Source organism: Onychostoma macrolepis, chromosome 23 (assembly GCF_012432095.1).
Source record: "Onychostoma macrolepis isolate SWU-2019 chromosome 23, ASM1243209v1, whole genome shotgun sequence".
Classification (NCBI taxonomy): domain Eukaryota; kingdom Metazoa; phylum Chordata; class Actinopteri; order Cypriniformes; family Cyprinidae; genus Onychostoma; species Onychostoma macrolepis.
Window position 1 is genome coordinate 26,178,821 of NC_081177.1, and position 14,613 is coordinate 26,193,433.

Consider the following 14,613-nt stretch of genomic DNA (forward strand, 5'->3'; position numbering starts at 1 on the left):
CTTCTACCCGTGGTGCTGTTGGTCTTTTTGGTGGAGAGCAGTCAAGGTCAGGGTCTATTTTCAGGACTCGCAGCTCCGCCATGGGATAGTGATGATAGGGCGGTGGTGCATGTTTAGAGACAGAAACATCAGAGCGGTTAGTAGTAAATGGACATTTTTCATTTTCTTTTTCAGCTCTACATGCTAATTCTTTTTGCATCGCTCTTCTTTCCCTCTTATCTGCCTGCTCACTCCAATAATTCACTGTCTGCTTACATTTATCACATATATGTTTCACACAGCACCCTTTCTGTTTTTTGCTTCCCTCTTCAACTGATTCCTTTACAGCATTTAATCTTGTGACACTTAATGTTCCCTCTTTTGGAAAATCATGATACTTAATTAGTTTCCCCATGTCTTGCATGCATTTCTGGCCATATAATTTTTTCATCTGCCAAAATACCGGTGTATCATATTTAGCAAGCTTGCTCTGGGACTTCCCCATACTGGCTATTTCTCTTTCTCTGTGGATTTTCCTTTAGGCGCCTAAATAATGGTGATCTCAGTTATGCGCTACCACAGAGTCAGACCCACCAGTATGGTTTATCCCTATCTTAATTCCAATTCTAATTTCAAAACCCAAATTCTTTAAATGACTGATTTATCTCCTACCAGAGAGTTCTGTTGCCACCTGGGTTCGTTTGCTGATTCCAGTGGTGTCCCCTCCGGGCCCCGGCGGTCGGTCCCTCGTCCCTCAATCTGTTCGGGGTAGGGCTGTGACTTCTTTGAGTCCAGGATGATCAGTCACCGTCCGCTCGCAGGGTCCAAAAGGCACATCCAAGGAATCCCACTTCTGACCCCAAATTGTTGGGGCAATTTTAACTGACTCTCATCAGCATAAGAGACAAACTCACTTATTAAAAGGTTTTATTCTTTGCAAAGAAGGTCAACAGTCATACAGACACACAGGTTTCTGCAGAGTGCGACACACGGGGAGGGCAGTCCTCCACCTTATATCCTCACCCTAGGCACTCAAGGCCAAAAGCTCACACGTTTTCCACAGCTGTACTTTTCCGTACATGGTGAGAAAACAAATAACACTCTACTATATCACGCATCTAAAAACCTATCTCCCTTATATTTAGGGCCTAAATAACCTTTCAGGTCACGAATGTACGTTTCCTCCGTCCCCCACTCATCTGGCTCCCAGCCCAAGATTACCTTGTCACCCATCCATCTTAGGCTAAAGGCCCCAGACCCATTTCTTTCTACACAGCCATACCTGAAAAGTTTTGCACTACATATTCTCATAAACATATGAAAAGTCAGCATAAAATGAATTTTCTTCAACAATGTCATTTACATCATAGAAGTCAGCTAAAATGGGCCAAATAAGGTTGTAGCATCATATCTCTTTAAATTTTTACAGAAAATAACAATAACTGATCTTGCATTGTTGCTTCAACACTTGTTGACATGTAACAATAATTTGTATTGGACTGAGTTTTTTAAGGCGGGCAGGGCAGAGTGTTACATGAAGCTCGTCAGAGAAATTGTACTGTAATTGAGGCTGGCATAGAAATTTTCATTAATCACTAATAAGGGTACTAAAGCAATTATAAGTAAGCTTACCAACAAAGCAAAGGTTTATGATCAATGTTTAGACATGCTCTTTCAAATAAAAAAGTTTAATTTATAAAATAAACTTAGATTTTTGTGAAAAAGGTCATTTTAGGTAGAAATGGCTGGTTAAGCTAAAATGGGCCACAATATTCAGCTAAAATGGACTGCGTACACACACACACTTTTAGACAGAAATGGAGGGTGAACATAAATCTATAGGCCTAGATATGTATCCATACAAAATCTTCACAGTCTTTAAAAAAAAATTGCATTGCAGACAGTATGGCAGAAAGACAAGCAAAGAAAGGAAACAGAGAGATGAGAAGAGAAAGGGAGAGAAAGAAAGATGTCAGTAAAATGGGCTGCACACATACACACTTTTACACAGAAATTGAGGGTGAAAATAGGTTTACTGGCCTACTGTAGATATATATCCATACAAACCCTTAACAGTCTTTAAAAAAATACAAGCATACACACATGCACACAAAAGACACCAATGCACAGAAACACACACCTATACAACATGATCAGTTCATTTTTAATTGCATTGTTTAATGAAATGTTCATTCAACTTTCTATTTAATGAAATACATTTATGGTGTTGCTATGGCACACTAAAGACAATAGTGTCAATTTACTGTTAAAAATAAAATTATTTAAGCTGAAATTACCTGTGTTGTTCTCTTTTTATATTGGCCCATTTTACCTGAATGTTGTGCTGTGGCTCATGAAAATACGTATAAATATTACGGCAAAAAACAAAAAAACAAAAAACAAAACTCGTGGTACTGATATGCAAAAAATTGACTTTGGTGTTTATACGCTATGCGTGTTTTTGGCGTGCACATAATACGCAGTTTTCGCGTACATATGATATGCATCTACACCACAACCCTAATCCTACCCATTGCGTAGCATAGACACGCCAAAGTCCATTTTTGCGTATAAATACCACGAGTTTTCGTTTTTATTTGGTGCACTATAGGCACTTTCATGAGATCGGGTTGCTCAAGAAGGTACCTGCTGATACTCTAACTCTCATAATTTTAAAACTTTTGTACTTTTTTCACATTAAAAATATATCAATATATTTAAGAGACCCATGCTAATTTGTAAAAATATCATTAGATCTCATGCTTATTTGATGGTTTACCAAAATGTGGCCCATTTTAGCTGACTTTACCCTATTTTAAATGGTAGAAAAACATGTTTTTGACCTCAAAATAAAGCACTTTCCCTCTGTTCATGGCTGTGGGGACGAGCGGTTTTGTGGTGCTTGGAATTCTTTCCCTGCTGAAAAAACCAATAGAACCCTGCCCAAAACACAATAGAAAATGTAATGGTTTTAATGGTTATAATGGGAATTGTATTGGTTTTAATGGAAACTATAATGGTGTCTACTGGTATGTGATGGATTCTATTGGTGGGATGTTAAATCCTATTGGAAAAATGAATTTTGTAATGGTTTTACTGGAAAAAGCTAATGGTTTATAATGGTATTTTAATGGAAACCATTGGAATTTCTGTGATGGTTTCTATTGGGCTTCTATTGTTTTTTTTTTTTTGTTTGTTTTTTTTTTTTTTTTTAGCAGGGTTATAATTAATTAAAAACAAATATTGCCACATTGATGGTTTAAGAAGGTGTAATTGTTCAAATAACACATATAAAAAAATTGTATACATATTGTATACAAATAAATACATATTTTAATACTGTTTTATACATTTAATAGTGTTGTTAAACCATTTATATTAAAATATTAAAAAATAATTATTAAAATAACATAAATGTTAATAAACATTATACACTATTAATAACCATGGTTTTTGTCATGAGTCCGGGTCCGCGATGATCCCTCTCACCACCAGAGGTCGCCACCTGCCGTCTTCCCGGACTCAATTGCCATTACTCCACACACCTGCCACTCATCACACTCCCAGCTGTTCCCCATCACTATGGACTATTTATACACCTCACTCCCGCTACTCTGTCTGGTGGAATTAATAATTGTTTGTGGTAGTTGCTGGTCTGACTCTGGGGATACATGCACTGTGTTGCCGTTTCATGTATCCCACTCCTTAACCTGTTTTGTTTTTGCCCTGTTGGCTTTCTCGTTGTTTATTAAAGTGTTTTTCCTGCATCTGGACCCAGACCTTGTTCCTTCCTTGCACATCCCTACCGTGCCGTGACAGTTTTAGCCTACTAAAAAAAAATATTACAAAAACACATGGTAACCACAAATTAACCATGGTTTTGCTGCACTAACCATAGTTTAACCATGGTATTTGTGTTAAAACTGTGGTTATACAAGTGATATTACATAACGCTTAACAATAGGTATAGGCGTTTAAATAGATCAATATTATGTTTCTAATTCATAATAATCTTATCTTTCAGACGAATTTCTTTGACTGCGATTCTGTTATTTTCTCCCAAAAAACAATCACAGTTTCATTCAGATAGATGAATAGTTGTACAGTAGCTGCTAGACAAGTGAAATGGAGAATTTCAGGTGATTTCAGATTCCCTCTTGTGGTACAGACAGTGTAGTGCATTATCCTATGAATCCAAAAGTCAATATATAAAAAAACAGCCTCCCAATGGTCAAATAGGCCATCATGACGCATGATAAATGTATTTGTTATAGACCATGTATTTGTTATAGACCGCTCCTATCAATGTGAAATAACTGTTCGTACATAGCAGCATAGCTCCAAGATGTCGTGGAAATCAGGGCTAGATGTGATGTTGTATAATTACATGTTTAAATCTGTAATAAATAAATAAATAAATAGATAAAAATAAAAAAAATTATGTAAAAGTAATAATTATTAAAATACCTATTATACAAACTATAGTAATAACAATTGAGTAATAAGTGAGCACAATAAAGTCACTGACAAAAGTCAACTTGTTTTGATGATTGATATCAGTATTTATATAAATATAAAGGGTAAGTTGTCACATCTTAAATGTTATTTTAAATCATGGTTTCCAGTTTTTGTTCAGTTTGTCTAAAAGCAAGTAACAGAGAAAACATTTTGCTTGACACCAGAGAGCTGGTTGGAAAATATGCATATTTTAGAGATATTACAATAAACATTAAGGTCTTTCAAGTTGTTTTTATAGTAAGGACAACATGTTTTTAGTTTTATGTTATATAAAATCTCAACTTTTAGCTTTTGTTTATGGTGAAATTAAGTTATTATATTATTATAATACAAAATATTACATTAAGTAACATTTTGGCTTATGTCTAAAGAAAATAGAATAGAATGCTTTATTGTCATTGTACACAAAATACAACAAAATTGTTGAGCTTCTGCATAAGGTGTCTCTTCCCAGTGTCTTTCATACAAATTACCTTCTGTCCCAAAAGATGTTAACTCGACTTGGTCAATGCAAATTCCAATTGTTAGTTCCTGTCTCCGTTTTGGGGGACGTTTTTCTTGGTCTGGGTATTTAAAGGGATAGTTCACCCCAAAATTCTGTCATCATTTACTCACCCTCAAGTAGTTCCAAATCTGTATGAATTTCTTTGTTCTGCCGAACACAAAACAAGGTATTTTGAAGAAAGTTTGTAACCAGGCTGTTCTGGGGCACCATTGACTTCCATAGTAGGAAAAAAAAAAATACTATGGAAGTCAATGGTGCCCCAGAACTGCTCTGTTTCTCACATTCTTCAGAATTCTTCAGATATTCATACAGGTTTGGAACTACTTGAGGGTGAGTAAATGATGACAGAATTTAATTTTTGGGTGAACTATCCCTTTAAGGAAATGTTGCAAGAAGATCGGTGCGATTCTGTAGCCAGAAGCCTGTAGTGTGGTGTGTATCCATACACTCCACACTATGTATTTTTTCTAGACAGGTATGCATCTCTTACTCTTAGATTCATCTTTGAGAATTTTATGTATTGTATTGATTTGATATCTCTGAATTGGCTATGTAATTGGCATAATACATATTTACCTGACTGATAATAAATTGTTACATTTGATTTTATTCTGACTTACTCTGAAATTATTGACTCTAGAAGATTACGTTGTATCCTTGTTACCGCATTTGTCTGTGTCAGGTTAGTAATGGACTACAATTCAGTTGAGATGGAGCATAGGGCACGCCAACTGCATCTTTAGAGATCCGGCTAACACTTGGTATTAGTTCAAGTGTACTTAGACTGTAAGGCTTATAGGGAATTTCTGTTTAGGTCAACTGGAGGTTGTTCGACCAACCTAAATAAAATAAAGGTGTTTCACAGCAATTCCATAGAATAACCTTTTTTGTCTAAATCGTTCCATAAAGAACCTTTAACATCTGAAGAACCTTTCTGTTTCACAAAAGGTTCTTTGTGGCGAAAGAAGGTTCTTCAGATTATAACAAGGTAAGAAAGAGACGGTTCTTTAAAGAACCTTTGACTAAATGGTTCTTTGTGGAACTAAAAATGGTTCTTCGATGGCATCGCTGTAAAGAACCTTTTAAGCACCTTTATTTTTAAGAGTGTAGGGTGAGCCTAACCTCTGTTTATTGTAATATTACTCTAGCTAAGTTTACATGGGAAACCATGGCATCACCATACCAAAAGCTCCTATCGGGGAAAGTTGATGTTGGTGTGCTTATATCTATAGTAGTGGTCGTGACCTCTGACTAGAAATAATGTTGCTTTATTCAAGTGTCTACAGATCTATGGGGACTAAATAAAAGTAGGCTACATTCAGAATGAGCAAGCATAGCAGTGGCCATCTAAAGTATTAGTCAACTACCTCTGTCTAATAACCAAGACTGGTGAGTATGTGATCGTGGCTAATGGCCGATGCAATATCCCTGAGCGACATGAGCACCCGAATGAACGAGTACAATAAGATAAAATAATTAGATGTCTAGATAAAGTATCCTATGAACAATCAATAACAATTGGCATTCTAACCTAAATTCGAGGTAATAATAAAATTGTCATGGTGCTACTGTGAGGAGGCGAGGAACGCAGAGACGAAGGAGAGTGAAATGCAGAGACGAAGGAGAGTAACATGTAACAGTCTTTATTCATCCAAACAAGGGCAGGCAGGAATACACATGTAGCACAAAGTAAGGACGACACCGGACAAAGGAAACAAGGAACGGACAACACTTTAAGTGTAGACGAGGGTAATTAATGGGACACACCCGTACCAAATGACTAATCAAATGAGACGGAGAAACTGGGTCACAGGGAGAACATGGGGAGAAAAACACAACAAAACAGGAACACAAGTCTGACATTACCTTTACATTACCGTTCTCGCGCCACTTAACTTCCAGAGGGGAGTGGGGGTGGGCGCCAGGGTGGTACCGGCTCCAGGAACCATGGAGGAGCAGGCAGCTCAGGGGGCCATGGCAGGACGGCTTCCGTGGCCTTGGCCTCAGCACTCGGCCTGGCCACTACAGCTGGAGACGTATAGCCCCCATCCCCCAAAATTTTCTTGGGGAGGTCTCCGGGTCCCCTGGCTGGCAAAGGCACTGGGCTGGGCTCAGGAGTCCACTCCGGGCTGCACTCGGGAACCGCAGCCCTCCTTGGGCTGCATTTGGGAACAGAAGCCCACTCTGGGCTATACTCAGGAACGGGAGCCCTCTCTGGGTCAAACTTGGGAACAGGAGCCCTCTCTGGGCTTGACGTGGAAACAGGAGCCCTCTCTGGGCTAAACTCGGGATCTGAGGCTCTCCCTGGGCCAGACGCGGGAATAGCAGCCCTCTCTGGGCTTGACGTGGGATCTGAGGCCCTCCCTGGGCCAGACGTAGGAACAACAGCCCTCTCTGGGCTGAACTCAGGAACAGAAGCCCTCTGTGGGCTGGACGCAGAAACAGAAGCCCTCTCTGGGCCAGACGCAGGAGCTAGAGCCATCTCTCGACTCTGGTCAGGGGCTAGAGCCCACAGTCTCTTCCTCCTCAATCTCCTCCTTTGGGCTGAGGTGAAGGAGATAGCTGCGGTCATCATCGAGCTCGGGAGTGAATCGGCCAGCGGGCTTGAGAGCGGAGCGACCAGCGGGCTTGACGGTGGAGTGGTTCTGGATCGGGGCTGGACGCTCTCCAGACACCGGAGGATACCTTCCCTCCAGCACAGTCCAGTGGTGTCTGGGAGGTCGACGGGATGATGGTAATTTGCTCAGATCCAGAACAAAGAATTCAGTGTGGCATCGTCTAACACTGTCAAAACGGTGAGCCCGTCAGTGCCTATAGCCTAGTGGTTAGCACACTGACATATAGTGCAACTGCACTTCCGGCCAACCTGGGTTTGAATCTCGACCCAGGGACCTTTGCCGTTCCCACTCCCCCCTCTCCACCCAACACTTTCCTGTCAATCTCCACTGTCTTGTCATGTGGAAAAAAAAAACACAAAAAAAACCCAAGCCCACTGAATTCCCTGGCAAACTCCACAAACGGAAGGTCCTTACGGGCTAGGGTGGCAAATCTCACGGCGATTTCCATTACAATGAAAAGAAAAAAAAAAAAAAAACTTTCAGAAAACGGAAACAAAAAAACTGGGAGAAAGGGCGCTGCTTATGGTCCTGTGTTCTGTCATGGTGCTTCTGTGAGGAGGTGAGGAACGCGGAGACGAAGGAGAGTAACAAGTTACCGTCTTTATTCATCCAAACAAGGGGTAGTATCGGGCAGGCAGAAACACACATGTAGCACAAAGTAAGGACGACACCGGACAAAGGAAATAAGGAACAGACAACACTTTAAATACAAAACTAGACAAGGGTAATTAATGGGACACACCTGAACCAAATGACTAATCAAACAAGAGGGAGAAACTGGGTCACGGGGAGCACATGGGGAGAAAAACAGGAACACAACAAAATAGGAACACAAGTCTGACAAAAATAGAATCAGATTAGAGACTAACTTAAATAACTTTGCGCACTGAAAAGATTGAACACACAAGAAACCTTCATCCACATTTGGATATCTTCCTTGGACCAATTGCGTGGACCTTACAATATGTCATAATACGCAACACAGTGGCCTATAGATTTTAATGACAGCAAAGATGTCTGAAATATTCAACATGACAAAATGTCATAGAGCACTATTTTCCAGGGATGCAAAATTAGATCAGTTAACCTCAAAACTGTTTTGACTGACTAAATCTCACATTCAGATGAAATGACAAAATTAAAAATAGCATAGCCATTCATCAAAAGTGCCGAGATGAGATTTTGTGCTGTCTTATGATCAAGAGAGAAAAAAATGAAAGGGAGGTCATCTTACCCTATATATGGCTAATAAATCAATATAAATTAATTGAAAGTGCTTGTGAAACAACCTTCAAGTCTTTTGGAAATTATTACTTGGGCATGAGAAGTGGTGACACTTCTTTTGTGTGATAAATGCTCCCCATGGAGTTCTGTTAATGGTGTCCACATCTTCAGCATTCACAGACGAAACCACCTTTTGTGTTCAACTCCCTTTAATACAACAAAGTCATGCTATTATTATAATCACGGATATAACAGGAAACATGTTGATGAGCCTCTGGGAATGTTGGGAGTCTTTCGTTGTTTGTAACGAAAAATTAACTAATTTGTAAAAATTAACTGAAACAATTACTGTTAAAAAAAATGATTAAAAGTTACTGAGGGCAATTTACAGTACCCCATGTCAGAGAAAACTATTTAGGCTCAACTACTTCTGTTTTCAGTGGATTCAGTTCATTTGCTTTATTTTCTCCAGAACTTTCTGTAAATCAGCCTGTATTTTTGACAATCGTATATTAGAACACCCAGTCATCAAATATGCTCCTAATCCTCTGGGAAACTCAATGCATGATTCTATACGAATCTCTTGTGTGGCAACGAGTATCCAATAACATCAGTAAACATGCTGGCTTTTTCAAGTTTCTTTGTTGACTCAACAATCAACCAAATCGTGTTTCTCAGATTTAACAGAACGTGGACCATTTGAGTAGCTAATCGACATACAATCTTGCAAACAGAAAGCTCAATTTGATGCTTTAGGTTGCTTGTTCATTCGAACCCTTTGACATGTTGGAGCCCTCAGGAAAAAAAGCAAGAAAGAGGCAACACACAACAGAGCGAAGGTATTCATGATCACATCTACTGTATACTCTCAACATTAAACGCCTTTCATTGTTACGAGGCCTTGTCTGTGGTATTCAGTTCCTCTTTGAACAGAAATGGGCATTTTTGTGAAATAGTGTAAAATAACGGAAGTATAAGACAACCAAACTGTTAATATCATGAAACAGATTGAGAGTTGTGTAATTCGACACACTTTTCTCAAACCGTGTTGCTTTAAGCTCTAAAAACACTTCAAAAGAAGTTCAAAAGAATCTGATACTTTCACCAACAGAATTCTTCATCTAACTTTGGAATATTTCACCCAAAAATTACAATTCTATCAATTACTCTTCCTCATGCCAGTATAACACACACTGGTTTTCGTGTTTTATGTGGACTCTCTATAGGCATAATGGTTTCTATACTGTACAAATATACAGAAGGGGTACTAACCCTACCCCTAAATGTACTCCTCACTCAAAACTTTCTGCATTTTTCTAAAAAATGTCCCCACAAGGTCAAAATGACTGGTATTACTATCCTTGTGGGGACATTTGGACCCCCTAATGTAGGGAATACCAGTACAACACACACAAAATACCCAAGGTGTAAATGGTGATTTATACTCCCAAACTTCAAAACGGGCAAAAAAAAGCACCATTACAGAATCATATTTCACTGGTGTGCTTTATTGCAAGTCTTTTGAAGTCGTTTATTTGACTAGTGTGCTTTATTCAAGTCTTCTGAAGATGTACAATACCTTTGCGTAAAGGGCAGACCGATATTTTGCCATTATTCAATCGACAATCACCTCCCTTCGCCAGAGCTCACAATATTCCATTGGTTTTAGTTTGTCACATGACCAAGCGTAACTGCAAATGGGATCCTGAGTGCTATGGTAGAAGAGATGATGCTAATGATGGGAGAAACAAACCTTTTTCGAAGCACTGAATCAAATGAACCAATTTGCTTTGCTTTGCAAAATTATTCACTGTTTCGAAAAGCTCGAAAGACCAAATGCTGGTGATGCCTGCTGGTCAACATTGTGTAAATGAAAACTCATGGCCTAACATGCATAAAAACAGCTTTTACAAACCAATTGCATTTGTTTTATTGAAAGCATAACATATTAAATGCAATTAACAAATGATCAAATACGATTAAATATAATTGTCTGCATAATGTGTTATATTAATTTGCAGGGTTTGTTTTGTTTGTTTTATAGAGGACAAATGTCTGTCACTGGGAGGTAATCATTCATGGGCTCACAGAGATCATTGTCCCCAATGGCGAACCATTGAAATTTCAAAACATTTCTAAATAGATATAACATAACTAGGCCTTGTTTACTGAAATCTTGTGACGTTAGCAGTGCTCCGAACCACTGGTCCGTTAAAGGTTTCAAAGCTTCATGAAGCTGTGCTTCAAAAACACCCATTACTACTGATTGCTAGCAAAGAACGACTTCAGTTTTGGCCTGTTTCTCAGAAAAATTGCTTAGGGGCCATTCACACAGAGAATGTTTTTGCATTAAAAATGCAAGATGGAGGTTAATTCTAGAGACATGTTTTTTTAACTTGAAAAACACAAGGCACGAGTGCAACAGTAAAACATGCCCATCTATTCCTAGTGCATGTTTACAATGGAAAAACAGAACAGCTCACTGGAATTAAAAAGGAAAAAGCATGCCCCTTAGTATAGTTTTATTTACTTTAATGGCATTTTTTGCCAGGTTTACATTACATTGTTGGTATCCTTCACCAACAAACGTTTGCATAACTAGTAAAATAGCTTCTCGTGTTATAATCTGGCCACTTGAGGTGTCATGTTGAACAGACTTTATTTTTAGTCTTTTAAAGACTTCCCCTCCCAACTGTATCTGATCTACATAATGGACGCCCATTGCATACAACAATCATAAAGGCCCACTAATGGACAGTCTGACAGTGTGAAAGAGTGAAAAAGTGTGAAAAGTCCCACTGCTGCTGGGCTGTTATATCAGCACTTTTGGCCCTTGTGAAACGAAGCAGACTTTAAAAGAGTACTAACTACAAAAAAGAACATCCTTAAGAAAGAACTGAAGGTGAAATTTTCTGACACTTATTTGCAATTATGTGAAAATGTATTAATAGTTTAAATTTATATTGAATGCTGTTAGTTGAACTTTAAAGTACTTTTTTTGACCCACTTATGAAGTACATCTTAATATATAAAATCGTAGTTACTGCTGATTGGTCTGGCAAGCATTTATGGTAAATTAAAATATACTTTAATGTAATTTCTATTGAAAATTGAATATCATGTATTTAAGTATATTTGTAATTACGCATTTGTACAGCTGCAATATAGTAGATTTAAAACAAATTACCTTTAAATATATTATCATATAAAACACTAGAGTTAAAATTAAAAATAAATCCATAACATGTGATTTACTATGTTAGTCAACACTAAAATGTAAAACATAATAAAATATTAACAAAACAATGGTTTAAAATGTATTTTAAAGTAAAACATTTAATTTGACACATTTAGCACACTAAAAAGAGTATCTAATGTATTAAGGAACATTTAAACTCGATTTATCTATTATTTCATATGTCAGGCTACAGGGTTAAGTATACTTACCTTGCCTTTTCTTTAATTAACATTACATCTGCAGTTTTTTTTTTTTTTTTTAAATATACTTTTAAGATTTGAAGTGCACATTTAAAACAGTTAAGCACACTTCTTTTTTCTCAAAGAGGAACACTGCTCAACTAATCACATTTGAGCCCTAGAACTAACTGTATCAATATTAATTCTGTTTGTGTCTTGTTTATTGAACGTTCATGTTTCATAAAACAGTATCACACTTGCAATCACGCTTTTGTGGCTTGAGGAGGGCCCATGAAGTGACATACATTGGAAGCATTTGTTCTCTCTGAGACCCAGTTTCCAAAGTTAACACAGATTGCTTTAGTTTCACCATCACCTTGATCTCAAAGCTGGCAGCTCCTCCCTGTCGGTTATCTGCATCTGTAACGGGTCAAGTCCTACTGTTCCCAGCCTTTGTATCCTGCATGAAATAGAGCAAATGATCTCTCACCTGCTATATTCATTACACATTGCGGCTGTAGGAAATAAAAAGTATAAAAGCTTATATGAGGGTGTTTTACACAACACTTGTTTCTGGGTTAGGCTGAATAGCCAAAGTCATAAAGTTCACAAACTATGTGGCAACTGTCATATTCATCTTCTCACAACATCTGAAAGAACTCCAGAAGTGGACATTCTTAGATAACAACATAGCTTTATCAAACAGTCGGACCAAGTCAAGAAGATAACGTTTTCTTACATAAATAAATATCTTTAGGTTACAGTGAATGCTTTAGGTCACTTATTAAAGCTTTGGAGTTCGTCCAAACATGACAATTCTGTCGTCATTTACTCACCCTCATATTGTTCCAAATTTGTATGGCTTTTTCTTCTGTAAAATGCAAAATTACACATTTTAAAGAATATTTACACTTCTCTTATCCATGCAGTAAAATTATACAGTGACCAAGGGCAGTCACAGATTTAAAAATCTGATTAAACTCATCATAAAAGTGGTCCATTTGTCTCATGAGCTATATAGCTGAAGCCATACAATAGTTTCTTTGAGGAACAGACCAAAGTTGTTAAGGCCCAGTATACTTTAAGCAAAGCTTTAGAGTTAAATAGCATGAACATCAAATTAACTGTGATTTTCAAGTAGAAGTACTGACATAATATTAGTAAAACATACTACAATAATCTCTTCTGTTTACAACTTTAAAATCTTTACTGTTGTTGAGATATTTTGAATTTCATTTTACCCCGAGCAAAGAACAATAAGGAACTTTGCCATGAGTATATGTGCTTTCATTCGATGAAAATCAAGACTCAGCTCTCAAAAATCATTTGTTCTTCAGTATATCCAAATGTGCTGCCATGCAGTGGTGTTTGGTGTCAATGATGTCAAATCTGGCTCTACACGTCGTTATGTGGCAAGCTTGAATAAGCACATATCAGAGCTGTGCTGGTTTGGGTGAGAAAATGATGACCAGAAATTTTGGGTAAACTAGCTGTCAAACTTATTCTGCTCACAGAAACTGCAATTATATTAAGTTCACTGTTTAGAATAGAAAAAATAAACGATTTAATGCAAGCTTTTCCTTAATGTCAGAATGAAATGGAAATTGAAAAAAAAAATTAAATAAATAAAATCGCTATTGTGACATAGTCGAGTGAAATGAGAAAAGAAATGTAGGCCGGGATTTAGCATTATATCACTTGCTCTGCAGTGAATGGGTGCCGTCAGAATGAGAATCCAAACAGCTAAAATATCACAATAATTCACAAGTAATCCACACCACTCCAGTCCATCAATTAACATCTTTTGAAGTGAAAAGCTGCATGTTTGTCCATTCAAACCCACCCTTAAGACATTCAAACTGTTGCTTTTGGCTAAAATACAAATCCATAATCCATAATAGTGCTTCATCCAGTGAAAAAAGTCATCTCATCTGAATCAGCGAAAACAAACATGCAGTTTACTAGGTTAATGGCTGGACTGGAGTAGTGTGGATTACTTGTGAATTATTGTGATATTTTAGCTGTCTGGATTCTCATTCTGACGGCACCCATTCACTGCAGAGGATCCACTGGTGAGCAAGTGATGTAATGCTACATTTTTCCAAATCATAACTAATTTCCATCTTGGATGGTCTTAGGGTGAGTACAAATGTCAATCCTTTTGACATTTAACTCTTTCTTTATGGTCCTTGTCTGTCCTGATTCACAAACACAAAATGTCTGCTTCAGAGTTTCTGTACTCTACCTAAGTGAAGGACCATGTTCAAGATTATTAAGATGTCTTACATACTTATGGTAGAAGATCTGAATCTCAGAATAGTTTTTATTTCACACAAAAGTCTTTGGAAGGAT